Source organism: Neoarius graeffei, chromosome 10 (genome assembly GCF_027579695.1).
Source record: "Neoarius graeffei isolate fNeoGra1 chromosome 10, fNeoGra1.pri, whole genome shotgun sequence".
Taxonomy (NCBI): Eukaryota; Metazoa; Chordata; class Actinopteri; order Siluriformes; family Ariidae; genus Neoarius; species Neoarius graeffei.
Window position 1 is genome coordinate 21,289,020 of NC_083578.1, and position 15,872 is coordinate 21,304,891.

At 40.4% G+C, this 15,872-nt stretch overlaps 1 protein-coding gene across 4 annotated transcripts in view; it reads right to left on the minus strand.

The window, feature by feature from the left end:
• kank3 (KN motif and ankyrin repeat domains 3) overlaps positions 1-12,902 on the minus strand; it is a 39,843-nt gene extending 26,941 nt beyond the window's left edge. For 2 of the 4 annotated variants that reach the window (XM_060931513.1, XM_060931514.1), the window contains exon 1: positions 12,758-12,901. The gene's annotated coding sequence lies outside the window, so the exon portion shown is untranslated. Of the gene's footprint in view, positions 1-12,757 lie in introns of all 4 variants that reach the window. The other 2 variants (XM_060931517.1, XM_060931516.1) reach the window with 2 other exon arrangements.
• Positions 12,903-15,872: the final 2,970 nt, after the last annotated feature.

Genomic DNA, 15,872 nt, shown 5'->3' on the forward strand with positions numbered 1-15,872 from the left:
GAAAACACTGAGCAGTTTTGTACTACGAGCTGTTACCTGACTGATCAACATATGTGGTCATGAGAGGAACTCACAATTCCTGCTTTTAATTTATTCATATATTTTACAAGTTAACATTGCAAATATTTAATCCGCTGAGGTCGAGAGCTTCGCCGGCGAAGCTCGGCAGGTTTAGAATGAGTAGGTCATTTATTTAAATACATATTTTTGCGAGTTTTTAAATCATACAAGCATGATAAACATATTGACAGAAACTTTATACTTTACACTTTCCTATGTGCCCACTACCAAATAATATTATAGTTTTTAAATTACCCAAATTAGATGAAACATAAAACTTGTCACTTTACTCAGTCACACTGGAGTCGGAGCGCTGAGCGCCCACTTACACATTCATAAAAGACTGTTCACATGGTAACGGCACTATAATCACTTTCACTCTTTTGGTTTCAAATGGTTTCTCTTCCACGATGGGAACACCCACCGTAAACAGGATAAAATCAGCCAGCCAAAGTTTAGACTATTTGGAGGTAAAACTTGTTGTGAGATGGCGTGCGGTTTTTATGCGCTTCAGATGATTCAGGACAGCGATTCAATTTCAGGACAGCGAATCAATTCATGATTCAGAACAGCAATTCAATTCAATCATGAGAATCACTGATGATGAGTGGTGCCTTTTTATTTTTTTAATTTCGACTCGAGCCAGCCGAATATCAACTCGAGTAAGTGTAAATATTTCTTCTATCTCTTATGAGCAGATCAGTTGATATGCATGCACTGTAGTGCATACACATAAAAACAATGACTAAGCAATTTTTCCAGAGTTAAAAGTATTTTCTTCAAAAATCGTTAATTTTGCTCTAGTTTGAATTTAGAGAGTAAAGTTTGGAGTTGGAGCAAAATTACAGAGTAATTGTGTAACAGTTGGTTGTGGCTCTGAACTGAGTAAAATAGTACAAGAGTTAATTTCAAGACACACTGAATAGAGTCAAATACCAAAATAAAAAGTCAAATACCAGATAAATGAAGATGCTGTAAAAAGCAGTTTTAGAACCTTGTTGGAACGTGTGAAAAAACATGACCTTACCCATTGCGATGAACTGTTTTGATCACATGACCTGATGGGATTAAGAGAAGGCAGTGGGAGGGGTTTTCACTCTTCTCATTGAATAGAATGGAATTTTTTACCCTTCATTGCCTCCCACAGGCAATCCTTTATACCAAAACAATAGGACATACATTTTTTTTGATGGCCAGTAATTGTGGAAATCAATGGAGCAGATTTAAGTTTTTGTCCTTGCTCCATTCCGAAGACTGAACAGAATCAACTCAAGTGACTAAAACGGTTCATCACAATGGGTAAGGTCCTGGGTTTTTTTTTCCCCACACACACACACACACACACACACATTCCAACACAGTTCTAAAACTGCTTTTTATATAACAGCTTCATTTATCTTTTTTTTTTAAAGTACAATCATGACATACATACTACCGTACATAGATATTATTGTTGCTAAACTTGTGCTGAATACAAGAAAAAAAAACATCATATGACTTGCTGCTTAGATTTATTGACAACAAAATCAGAGCGTGCCAAAATCAGAGTGACAGAAAATACCTTCAGACCCCAGGGGGTGAACTATGAAGACGGACTTTGTGTGATGCTATGGTATTTTGAAATGTTAGAGAGTTACATTCAAACAAGCCACATTTAAATAAAGGGTGTATTTGCTATTTTAGTTTTTTTCCTTGTCCTGACACTCTGCACTAGCGCAGAAATATAAACGGACAGATTTCGGCATTCATCTTCCCCTTGCTCGTTCTTTGACAACATCAAGTGACTGACTCAGTGGAACAACAGAAGTCAAGCAAACACACATGAAAATAGGCAGAAAGGAACATTTACTGAATATGGTATTCATAAGTGTGCAACACACACTTCTATTACTGAGAAAATGCTCAAACATTATAACTGCCTGATATAAAGTGTGTGTGTGGGGGGGGGGGGGGGAAATTGTAAGATGTTAAAGGCTTGGGGTCCAATTTAAAAAATAAAATAAAGTTTGAGAACTCCTTTATTAGAATATTCCAAAAGTACATTATTACTTCAGTGGACTTTTTTGTTCACTACGCTCTCTGTATATCTGATTATATTAGAATATTACATCATGAATTTTTTATTTTCTAGACACAAGGCCCTTTGTTCAGTGCCATTTTGAATTAAGAAACTTCACATTCTGATCAGCAGCACAATCCCTTTACTGCAAAGGAGCCTGGAACTGAGAAGAATAAACATCTACTTCTGGGAACAACAGTTCTAGTATTTTTGCCTTTTCTTTTTCACTTGTTCTTGTGAGTGTTGCTCTTTGTAATATTGTGCTACAAGAAACCACAGAATGCAGCCAATGACACGTCAGACGACAGACTTTAAACATGCTTTTAGACTTAATCTTCTGTGGGCACAAACCAGGCACACAGGCAATTCCAGCATTATGGCCGAGACGCTTGAACTCGCTGAATTGCAACGTGTTTTACGAATAAGTAACTATTGAAAAAAACTGAAATAAGAATGAAAATGAAAATAAGAAAATCCCCTTCAAGCCCAATTCCTGCAGATGAGATTGTACGCATGTCTCTCTTTTCAAATAATGCAGGAAGATTGGGTCACACGGTTTTTATTAAAAACGCAATCGTAGCAGTTAAATATAGACAAAGATGGAATTCTACGAAACTGACGTTTTTAACAAACTTTTCTGACTGAAGGTGGAGGTTTGAGTTGGAGAGCAGAATCTGAATAAACTTGGATTTGCTCGGTTTCCATCCGGTTTCACTAAAAAGCAGAAACTTTGCTTGATTAAATCAGCTAATATGATTGATAAAAACTGCAAACGTAGCTAGTGATGCATAGGAAAGCTTTAAAAAAAATTTTTTAAAGTCACATCTTGTTCATTTCTGTAGAAAATATCAATATCCGAGCTTTTCATAGTCTGCCTTTTCAACTTCTATGAACATCAGGCTAAAATTTTATTTTATTTCGTTAAGCCGTACAAGACGTCTCTACAACCCCATCCAGAGAATCAATGCCTTTTACTTAAACGTTGTTATTTTTAAAAGCTATATATTGAATAAATGAACCACTGTGAACCATCATGGGAATTCAAAATACACTGACTAAAGAGGATTTCTAGCAGAAAAACAGCTTAGTAAGCATAGCCTTTGCATGAAAACAGATGTAACGTGATGAGCTATTACACTGTTACGTTCCATCAGAGTTTTAAAACTGTATAGTAATATCTATTTCCCATGGAAATATTATTGTTTCCACAGCTGCAAAAATTCCAGCTAATTCACCCCTTCTGGCCATGGAAGATGTTGGGGGGGGGCAAATTCTGTCATAAACTTGATTTAACAAAAAGACCTAAAAACAGACCTCCTTTTCTGAAGAAGTGACATTTACATATCTGAAATTTTTCTAAGAAACGTCCTTTCTATAAAAGACAGACGCCCAAAATTTCACAATTGTGCTTTTCTCGTGATATGAAAAGCTGAAAATGTAACAAGTACAAGGTGTGCGATCAGTGAGCGCAGAAACTATTTCTGGAACAAGCTTGAAGTGTGTGTGCAGTAAACGATACGAGGTACTTAGCCTGCTGAGGGAGTCCGTCATTAACAGAGCTAAAGCAAAGAGGAAATACGAGGATAAATTGGCACAAGTAAGCAGAAGCACACAATGTTTCAGGGCACTGCACAGACACAAAGCAAGGTTAAATACCTACAAAAATCAATAAAAGCACTACGTCAGCACTGTTACTTTGCATAAAAGTGAACGGTGCGCCTGAGAATATCTGACCAACTTCTGTTTCTGGTCTCGGATGTCAGGTATCCGAGTCCAACACCTACTAACTGTGTTAATGACCCATTTACTTGAATCAGGTGAGTGTGTGTTTAGGTTTGCCTTCTTTCACTGTGCCGTTAGCTGCTGATGTGATTCATGAGCCTTGTTCCTCGAGGGTACATGTATGACTTGGCAGGCTATTGCAAGCTGCTCTTATTTCTTGTAAAACTGAATCGATGAACAGCTTCCCAGCTACTGCATGTGGCTCTTCTGAGTACTAGAGCAGCGGCTACAATTATCGACACCTGAATGATCTTTTGGCCTTTGCAAAAGTAGAAAAGACTTTCAATACGTAAACTGTGCAAGAATAATTATTCAAACTTCCACTGGAAAAAAAAATGAGTTGAATCCTGATTACTTAGCGCATCAGATCATGTTCCACAAGTATTGACACCCAGATCCATCCATCCATCCATCCATCCATTACCTGTAGCAGCTTATCCTGTACAGGCTTGCAGGCAAACTGGAGCCTATCCCAGCTGACTATGAGCAAAAGGCAGGATACACCCTGGACAAGTCGCCAGGTCATCACAGTCGACACCCAGATGATTATTTATTTAAAAAAAATAAAAATAAAATAATAATAATAATCTCATCTCATCATCTCTAGCCGCTTTATCCTTCTACAGGGTCGCAGGCAAGCTGGAGCCTATCCCAGCTGACTATGAGCGAAAGGCGGGGTACACCCTGGACAAGTCGCCAGGTCATCACAGTCGACACCCAGATGATTATTTATTTTAAAAATAATAAAATAAATAATAATAATAATAATAATAATAATAATAATAATTCAGTATGTGGTATTAAGTTAAAACAGTTTTTATTTAAAATTAGTACTTATATTTAGTACAAAATATCTTTTATATAAACATATCAATGTCAGGGGCGGCGCAGTGGTTAGCACCGTCGCCTCACAGCAAGAAGGTCTGGGTTCGAGCCCCGTGGCCGGCGAGGGCCTTTCTGTGTGGAGTTTGCATGTTCTCCCCGTGTCCGCGTGGGTTTCCTCCGGGTGCTCCGGTTTCCCCCACAGTCCAAAGACATGCAGGTTAGGTTAACTGGTGACTCTAAATTGACCGTAGGTGTGAATGGGAGTGTGAATGGTTGTCTGTGTCTATGTGTCAGCCCTGTGATGACCTGGCGACTTGTCCAGGGTGTACCCCGCCTTTCGCCCATAGTCAGCTGGGATAGGCTCCAGCTTGCCTGCGACCCTGTAGAACAGGATAAAGCGGCTAGAGATAATGAGAGGAGATATCAATGTCGGTGCTTATGTAAATGAAGAAGTAATTCTAATGTTTGTAAACAAATGACCTGATAATGTTTAACCTGTCTCAGAAAATCTTTTTGTTCCACTTTCTAAGTATTTTCGTAGATCACATTTTGTTAATCGTTCGTTGTTGTTTGTATTAATTTCTAGTTTTGTAGTTTACCAGTAAATGTCAACAGGGAATTGACCTTGTAACCACATGAAAATCCAGGTCAAAGGTCGCATGTCATTCCTTGAACCAAAATATAAAATGTCTCCTGATATTGTAATATGTGGTAGATGTTTACAACAAACTGCAAAAAATTAAAAAAAATTCTGAATGGAATAGAAAAATCTGAATATTTCAAGCATGTACTTTTTTATATGCTTGGAATTTAGTTCTGGTCTAATTCTATTTATTGCAATCGGATTCCAAATACTCTATAAACATTTCATTCTGTTATGAATCAGAAACAAAATTATTATAAAATCACAGCACTTTTATTTTTTTAAAGTAGAACAGGATAAAGCGGCTAGAGATAATGAGATGAGATGAGACTTCATCTACTTCAACAATGTTACACAAAGATCGATCCATAGGAGTTGTAAATGTCACTTAATTCCATAGGGTGTCGATAATGGTGGACACCGGTGAAAGTGATCACTATTATTGACACCTCACGTGATTCTCAGGCCAAGTTTACATTAGACCGTATCTGTCTCGTTTTCTTCGCGGATGCACTGTCCGTTTACATTAAAACGCCTGGAAACGGGAATCCGCCAGGGTCCACGTATTCAATCCAAATCGTGTCTGGTCCGGTGCTGTGTAAACATTGAGAATACGCGGATACGCTGTGCTGAGCTCTAGCTGGCGTCGTCATTGGACAACGTCACTGTGACATCCACCTTCCTGATTCGCTGGCGTTGGTCATGTGACGCGACTGCTGAAAAATGGCGCGGACTTCCGCCTTGTATCACCTTTCATTAAAGAGTATAAAAGTATGAAAATACTGCAAATACTGATGCAAATACTGCCCATTGTGTAGTTATGATTGTCTTTAGGCTTGCCATCCTTCCACTTGCAAGTGGTAAGTGACGCGCATGCCCGATATGCACTGAGATCGCACACACAGCGGCTCAGTCCCAAATCACTGCTCGTGCGCTATACTCGCGCGCTCTGTGAGCTGCGCAGGGCCGGAGTGCGCACCCTCCAGAGGGCACTCGCTGTTCAGGGCGGAGTGATTTGGAGCGCAGGATGCCTGCGGAGCCGAGCGTATCCGTGTATTGGCGTTGCTATGTGCACGCGAATCGTGTATTGGCGTTGCTGTGTGCACACTAATCGTTTTAAAAACATTAATCTGATGATCCGCTGATACGGTCGAATGTAAACCCCACCTCAAACGCACATTTAGATACAAAATGGCGACCGTCAAATGAAAGAGTAAGAAACAAAAGTAAGTTTCGACAAGGAGATCACGAAAAATTGGTGAATTTGATCAGTAAAAACATGTCCATGACCTTTCCACCATGTTTACCTGCGATGATGATGTCTGGGTTTTCTTCAAATTGATGATCGTGCTAAAAAAAAATTCCATTTCAGGTAACGAGCTGTGTCATCAGATGACAAGCTCAAAGGGGGAGGGGTGGGGTCTTCTGGTTGATTAATTAACCAATAATAACTGTTGTAATTGAAACTCACCTTTGTAAAATTGTTTTTTATTGGTAAATCTGAAAAGGTGTCGATAATTATGGACTGTCATTAACTGTAGCACTTCCTTCATCCATTGGGTTTGTTGAAGGGTAAACTGGTGGAATCCCATGTTGCATCAACTCCCAGACCACAGGTTCCCAACCATGGTCCTGATATACCTCCTGTCCTGCACATTTTAGTATTTTCCTTGCTCAAACACACCCACTTGGACTCAGGAAGCTGTTAATAAGCAGATTAGTTTGGCGGAGAACACTCAAATGTTGGGGTCCAGACTGTCGTCATCATCATCGACTACTCTTGAAAGTCACTTTGCTTAAAAGTATCTGCCAAGCAAATAAATGTGCAGGTGATCGAAATAAAAACAAACAAAGGCCAGGGAGTAGAGTGGCACCACAGTGGTCCAGCTCCAGCATCTCTGGTTCAATCCCGAGCTCAGATTCCTATCTGTGCACATTTTCCCCACGTGTTCGCATCCCAACATCGCAGTGGGGAGATGAATTGCATGTAGGTGCAACGTGCGTGTGCACACCCTGCAACAGACTGGTGTCCAATCCTGGGTGTATTCCTGCCGCACACGGAGTACTGACAATGCTGATCAGGAGTTTAAATCTCAGCACCGCCACAATTAGGCCCTTGAGCAAGATCTTTAACCATCAACTGCTCGTATTGTATTCAGTCCTCGACTGTCCATCCACAATTATCTGTAGCTGCTTATCCTGTCCTACAGGGTTGCAGGCAAGCTGGAGCCTATCCCAGCTGACTATGGACGAGAGGCGGGGTACACCCTGGACAAGTCGCCAGGTTATCGCAGGGCTGACACATAGACAAACAACCATTCACACCTACGGTCAATTTAGAGCCACCAATTAACCTAACCTGCATGTCTTTGGACATGTGGGTCCATCCATCCATTATCTGTAGCCGCTTATCCTGTCCTACAGGGTCGCAGGCAAACTGGAGCCTCTATCCCAGCTGACTATGGGTGAGAGGCGGGGTACATTATCCCCCCTCTTGATATTATCGCAGGGCTGACACAAACAAACAACCATTCACACTCACACCTATGGTCAATTTAGAGCCACCAATTAACCTTTGGACTGTTGGGGAAACCGGAGCACCTGGAGGAAACCCACACAGACACGCAAACTCCACACAGAAAGGCCCTTGCCGGCTGCTGGGCTCGAACCCAGGACCTTCTCACTGTGAGGCGACAGTGCTAATCACAACACCACCGTGCCGCCCCCCAGTCCTCGACTGCAAGTTGTAAATTGCTTTGTCAGGCAAATGTATGAATATGTAAGTAACCTGCTGGAATTTAGCCCTCAGGACGAGGGTTAACGTGCATATTCTGGACCAATTTCGTGGTTTTTTTATATGAAAGTATGTCCCTTTACACACTCATCCAGAAGGGTAATTTTGCACAAGGCCATCTGTCTACAGCAGAAAAAAATAAAATAACAAAACGCGTCTGGAAAAATCCCAACGAAGTCTGGAACTAGATTCGTGACACTACCCGCGGAAGCAGGCTGCGAGAGCTTTCCATGGTTTCAGTGCACAGCCTGTGTAGACCAAGCGCTCCCATTTCTCTCTCATTGTCTGGTCTTTTGGAAAACGATGAGTACTAATCCCATCAAGATTGGTGTTGCTACGATACATCTGTTAACCATTTTAATAATTACGTGATAACGTTGAAGAAATTTGCAGAAAACCACCAGGTCGTTTTCTCATAAATAAACCAGAGCTGACGTAGGATTCAGAATAAGGCGTCCCGCACGTGACGTCACGAAAATCAATGTTTGCCGGGAAATCCAAATGCCAAGTTTTTTCAGAGGCGGACCAATTCGTTTGATTTCAACTGAATATTTCTGGTATTGCGCAAGGTAAAAAAATTGCAGAGAATGCAGAATGTTACAGATATTTGACCAAAGTTTAATATAAAATAGGAGAATTACATTGATCTTGCTCCTGAATTTACCGGAGATATGCACTTTAATGAGGGCTCGGTTCTTGAGTTCTTCCCTTCTGATGCCCCTTTTCCACCAAAGCAGTTCCAGGGCTGGTTCGGGGCCAGTGCTTAGTTTGGAACCGGGTTTTCTGTTTCCACTGACAAAGAACTGGCTCTGGGGCCAGAAAAACAGGTTCCAGGCTAGCACCAACTCTCTGCTGGGCCAGAGGAAAGAACCGCTTACGTCAGCGGGGGGGTGGAGTTGTTAAGACCAACAACAATAAGACCGCGAAAGATCGCCATTTTTAAGCGACGAGAAGCAGCAGCTGTACAAATGCGAAGTCATCCATTATTATTATTATTGTTGTTGCTGCTGCTTCTTCCGTGTTGTTTTTGCTTCGATATTCACGCCAAGGTTTATGCAAACGTAGCGATGTAACTGACGTATATAGCGACATAATGACGTATACAACGATGTAACTGACGTATACAGCGACATAATGACATGTCTTCCGTTAGCACGGCGAGCTATGGAAAAGCAAACTGGTTCTCAGCTGGCTCGCAAGTTGAACGAGTTGTGAACCAGCACTGGCTTCGAACCAGCCCTGGAACTGATTTGGTGGAAAAGGGGTAAGAGTGAACCAAGAAGAAGAAACCAGAAATAGGTTCACAGGACGCGAGGCATGTACACGCTCGCTGTTTAGGAGACAATTTCAGTTTTCCTCATTTCCAGTCAACATCTTAACCTTATTAATGTGGACACTTGCCCTCTTTGTTTTCAGAAATAATGCAACACATTGTTCCTTTACAGTAACTTTGCGTGCCAAGTGCACAGGTTTCTAACAGCTTATCAGAGGTCAGTGGGCATTGTCTAATCCTGAAGAATGTGTGTGTTTTCCCGTTTGCCACCATATTAGAGAACACTCTTGAGCTGGATAAAGCAGTAAACTATGGAAGTACACTACCGTTCAAAAGTTTGGGGTCACTTTGAAATGTCCTTATTTTTGAAAGAAAAGCACTGTTCTTTTCAATGAAGATCACTTTAAACTAATCAGAAATACACTCTATACATTGCTAATGTGGTAAATGACTATTCTAGCTGCAAATGTCTGGTTTTTGGTGCAATATCTCCATAGGTGTATAGAGGCCCATTTCCAGCAACTCTCACTCCAGTGTTCTAATATGTTTCTATGTTTACCTGCAAGTGTGTGTCTGTACATGTCTGTATGTGTATTGATGTTTATCAGTGTGTGTCTGTATATGTTGGTATGTGTATTGTTCATCTATTTATTCTCTATGTAAGCAGCACTGTCGCAACAATGAAGTCCAAGACGAATTTCCCTTTGGGGACAATAAAGTGCATCTTATCTTTTATATATATGAGTGATTCCATGCTTATGGGAAATGGGGACATGAACTTATTCACCTAAAACCATTTCTTTTTTTACCATCAGGTCACAAAACATGTAATCTTTAATGAATGATATGTTAAAAGATAACTTTAATTTTCTGAGATGTAATAAAAACATTTATATGCCAAAGTCAAGCCTATGAGTTCCAAAATGATGTCTGTTACATTACTTCTGTTACGATTGTCCATCTCGTGTCTGTTACAAATTAATTACAATCTAGCTATATACCATGTTAATCTTATTGAAAGAATGTGTATGTTTATTCTACTACACATGTTTATTAATTATATTTGCTAAAACATCACCTTCCTATGTTTCAAAAAGTAATTCTACATTGTTAAAATTGAGAATATATATGTCCACAACACTTCTGTTACGTTCTGACTTTGGCATATAAATATGTTTTTATTACATCTCAGAAAATTAAAGTTATCTTTTAACATCTCATCTCATTCATCTCATTATCTCTAGCCGCTTTATCCTTCTACAGGGTCGCAGGCAAGCTGGAGCTTATCCCAGCTGACTACGGGCGAAAGGCGGGGTACACCCTGGACAAGTCGCCAGGTCATCACAGGGCTGACACATAGACACAGACAACCATTCACACTCACATTCACACCTACGGTCAATTTAGAGTCACCAGTTAACCTAACCTGCATGTCTTTGGACTGTGGGGGAAACCGGAGCACCCGGAGGAAACCCACACGGACACGGGGAGAACATGCAAACTCCACACAGAAAGGCCCTCGCCGGCCACGGGGCTCGAACCCAGGATCTTCTTGCTGTGAGGCGACAGCGCTAACCACTACACCACCGTGCCGCCCATCTTTTAACATATCATTCATTAAAGATTACATGTTTTGTGACCTGATGGTAAAAAAAAAAGAAGAAATGGTTTTAGGTGAATTTTTAAAAATAAGTTCATGTCCCCATTTCAGTACCCATAAGCATGGAATCACTCATATACATTACCGTTCAAAAGTTTGGGGTCACTTTGAAATGTCCTTATTTTTGAAAGAAAAGCACTGTTCTTTTCAATGAAGATCACTTTAAACTAATCAGAAATACATTCTATACATTGCTAATGGGGCAGCACGGTGGTGTAGTGGTTAGCGCTGTCGCCTCACAGCAAGAAGGTCCGGGTTCGAGCCCCGTGGCCGGCGAGGGCCTTTCTGTGCGGATTTTGCATGTTGTCCGCGTGGGTTTCCTCTGGGTGCTCCGGTTTCCCCAACAGTCCAAAGACATGCAGGTTAGGTTAACTGGTGACTCTAAATTGACCGTAGGTGTGAATGATTGTCTGTGTCTATGTGTCAGCCCTGTGATGACCTGGCGACTTGTCCAGGGTGTACCCCGCCTTTCGCCCGTAGTCAGCTGGGATAGGCTCCAGCTTGCCTGCGACCCTGTAGAACAGGATAAAGCGGCTAGAGATAATGAGATGAGATGAGATGAGATGAGACATTGCTAATGTGGTAAATGACTATTCTAGCTGCAAATGTGTGGTTTTTGGTGCAATATCTCCATAGGTGTATAGAGGCCCATTTCTAGCAACTCTCACTCCAGTGTTCTAATGGTACAATGTGTTTGCTCATTGCCTCAGAAGGCTAATGGAGGATTAGAAAACCCTTGTACAATCATGTTAGCACAGCTGAAAACAGTTGAGCTCTTTAGAGAAGCTATAAAACTGACCTTCCTTTGAGCAGATTGAGTTTGTGGAGCATCACATTTGTGGGGTCGATTAAATGCTCAAAATGGCCAGAAAAATGTCTTGACTATATTTTCTATTAATTTTACAACTTATGGTGGGAAATAAAAGTGTGACTTTTCATGGAAAACACAAAATTGTCTGGGTGACCCCAAACTTTTGAACGGTAGTGTGTGTGTGTGTGTGTGTGTGTGTAATGACAGTGTGTGTGTGTGTGTGTGTGTGTGTAATGACAGTGTGTGTGTGTGTGTGTAATGGCTCACTGACTTTCACTAACTGAATTAAAACACAATGTCACGAGGGCGGGTCTCGTGTCTCGCGCACTAATATCACAATGTCTCGAGACATCCTTGTTCACTCACAACACTACACTAGTGAACTAATTCACTTTTTTCCCTTCAGCTGGTCACAAATACACTAAAAACACACTATAGTAACTCAGCTATGTTAAATGTTCCGGTTTTGTTTAAAAAGAAGGGAAAAAACATTAAATTAAGTGTTTGTTCGACTCCACAACAGAGTTTCTGTTTAATTAAACTGATTTATTTTTGGAGTTTTTTCAGTACTAAGAAACTTGACAAGCTTCCCTTTAGGTAACGAGCTGACGGGACATTTAGTGCCCAGTTAGCTGAGAACCCAACCCTAAAGTTTAGGATAAATGTTTTATTTCTTTAAAAAAAAACTTATTTATTAGCATGAATAATAATAAAAAAGAATTCTCCTCAGAATAACACGTAGGCGAAACATGCTCTCGCGCTTGGAAATGTTCCTCAAGTTAGCAACAAGCTAGCACTTTTTCATCACAATCTGCGTTAAATGAATAAAATAAAATAAAATAAGTCTTACCTACAGTATGAGTCGTGTCTCTTCTTAAAAAGCAATATGTTTTTAGCCTTTTCCAGGCGGACAAGTAGCGTTTGTGTTGATTATAGGCTTGTGATAGACGGAGTGAAGATCCAATCCTGCAGCAGGGACTGTAACGGTGCGTCCCACAGCATTCAGACAGGGCTGTGACGATATATCGAGTCCAGCCGCATCTCCCATAACCCGGTATAGAACCGTACCGTCACGTATTTTAACATATTTCCTTATATATATGCCTTCCGGGTTTTTATATGCTGTTCTGACAAGTGGTGCTTGAAAGTTTGTGAACCCTTTAGAATTTTCTATATATTTCTGCATAAATATGACCGAAAACATCATCAGATTTTCACACAAGTCCTAAAAGTAGATAAACCCAGTTAAAACAAACGAGACAAAAATATTATACCCGGTCATTTATTTATTGAGGAAAATGATCCAATATTACATATCTGTGAGTGGCAAAAGTATATGAACCTTTGCTTTCAGTATCTGATGTGACCCCCTTGTGCAGCAATAACTGCAACTAAACGTTTCCGGTAACTGTTGATCAGTCCTGCACACCGGCTTGGAGGAATTTTAGCCCATTCCTCCATACAGAACAGCTTCAACTCTGGGATGTTGGTGGGTTTCCTCACATGAACTGCTCGCTTCAGGTCCTTCCACAACATTGCAATTGGATTAAGTTCAGGACTTTGACTTGGCCATTCCAAAACATTAACTTTATTCTTATTTAACCATTCTTTGGTAGAACGACTTGTGTGCTCAGGGTCGTTGTCTTGCTGAATGATCCACCTTCTCTTGAGATTCAGTTCATGGACAGATGTCCTGACATTTTCATTTAGAATTCACTGGTATAATTCAGAATTCATTGTTCCATCGGCAAGCTGTCCTGGCCCAGATGCAGCAAAACAGGCCCAAACCATGATACTACCACCACCACCAAGTTTCACAGATGGGATAAGGTTATTATGCTGGAATGCAGTGTTTTCCTTTCTCCAAACATAATGTTTCTCATTTAAACCAAAAAGTTCTATTTTGGTCTCATCCATCCACAAAACTTTTTTCCAATAGCCTTCTGGATTGTCCATGTGATCTTTAGCAAACTGCAGACAAGCATCAATGTTCTTTTTGGAGAGCAGTGGCTTTTTCCTTGCAACTCTGCCATGCACACCATTGTTGTTCAGTGTTCTCCTGATGGTGGACTCATGAACATTAACATTAGCCAATGTGAGAGAGGCCTTCAGTTGCTTAGAAGTTACCCTGGGGTCCTTTGTGACCTCGCCGACTATTACACGGCTTGCTCTTGGAGTGATCTGTGTTGGTTGACCACTCCTGGGGAGGGTAACAATGGTCTTGAATTTCCTCCATTTCTACATAGTCTGTCTGACTGTGGATTGGTGGAGTCCAAACTCTTTAGAGATGGTTTTGTAACCTTTTCCAGCCTGATGAGCATCAACAACGCTTTTTCTGAGGTCCTCAGAAATCTCCTTTGTTCGTGCCATGATACACTTCCACAAACATGTGTTGTGAAGATCAGACTTTGATAGATCCCTGTTCTTTAAATAAAACAGGGTGCCCACTCACACCTGATTGTCATCCCACTGATTGAAAACACCTGACTCTAATTTCACCTTCAAATTAACTGCTAACCCTAGAGGTTCACATACTTTTGCCACTCACAGATATGTAATATTGGATCATTTTCCTCAATAAATAAATGACCAAGTATAATATTTTTGTCTCATTTCTTTATCTACTTTTAGGACTTGTGTGAAAATCTGATGATGTTGTCATATTTATGCAGAAATATAGAAAATTCTAAAGGGTTCACAAACTTTCAAGCACCACTGTATAACAAGTGTTCTGTCCTGCAATACCATTTTGTGACATTTATTTACATAATGTATAATCTTACCTTTTTTGTTCCAGTTTCACAGAGACATCCGTCACGTCCACCATTTTATTAATCGGTACTTACATTAGTTATCTCACCTTTATAGATGAACCCGTCCCGTCACGTATGATAAATAAAGTTAGAAGAAAAACAAAATATATTGTTTAGTTGTTTTATTGTCAAAACATATAACTTAACTACTATTTATTCATCTATTTTGCAATTTCTTTCCTCTTCCCCTACGTCTACCTCTACCTTTTCGTTTCTTCAGCTGACATTGTATACATTTCAAGTTCTTATCTTTTTTGATCTGTGCTTCTGTTTTATGGCCCACAGGAATTAGTATCAGGTTGGGATTGAACATCTACAAATTTCAAAACTAGTGACATTGATGACACTGGTCTTGCAAACCGAGCCACACTTCTTAGCCATGTTAACCTCTGATAGTTGCCTCCTCCACTGTCTAACGTATCAACATGTGGGTTTCACATCAACATCATGACAGTTAAAAGTGGAGACAACTATCCAGTGAGAACCCATCCCAACAGGATGGTGCTCGTTCCACCACACAAGATTTCTTTATGACGTCACGCCGAGGTATATTCCGTAATTGGAGTTACGGGCTTTTAGATCAATTTCGATTGAAAATATCGTGAATATAACATTAATACAATGTGACGGGATATAATAATACTGGATAATCAAAGAATACATGACAGTGATATGTGTGAGTACAAGATGTTAAGTATGAAACCCCTGAATATTTAGAAAACCTAACGTTATTGTAATGTACCGTCCCGTTCCGGTTCATACTTTCTGTACCGGGTTATGGGAGACACCAGTCCAGCTGATATATCAACGATACCTCTTGTACCAATACTTCGATATCAATGTTTTAATAGAGTTTCAAATCTTAAAAAGTACTGCACTGAATTAAAAAAAACACCATTACCAAGAAACAAACATGCATAGGCTACTGCAGAGATGTCCACAAGTGCTGGCGACCGGCGGTTTTCTCTACCTACACAGACGGTCTGCGTCAGCTACTCGATCCCAGTAAAAAAAAAAAAAACTTCCTTTCAATGTTCAAGCAATTTATATTGTCGCCACTGCCCATAATTTGCTGCAAATCCATCCATCCATTATCAGTAACTGCTTATCCTGTGCAGGGTCGCAGGCAAGCTGGAGCCTATCCCAGCTGAC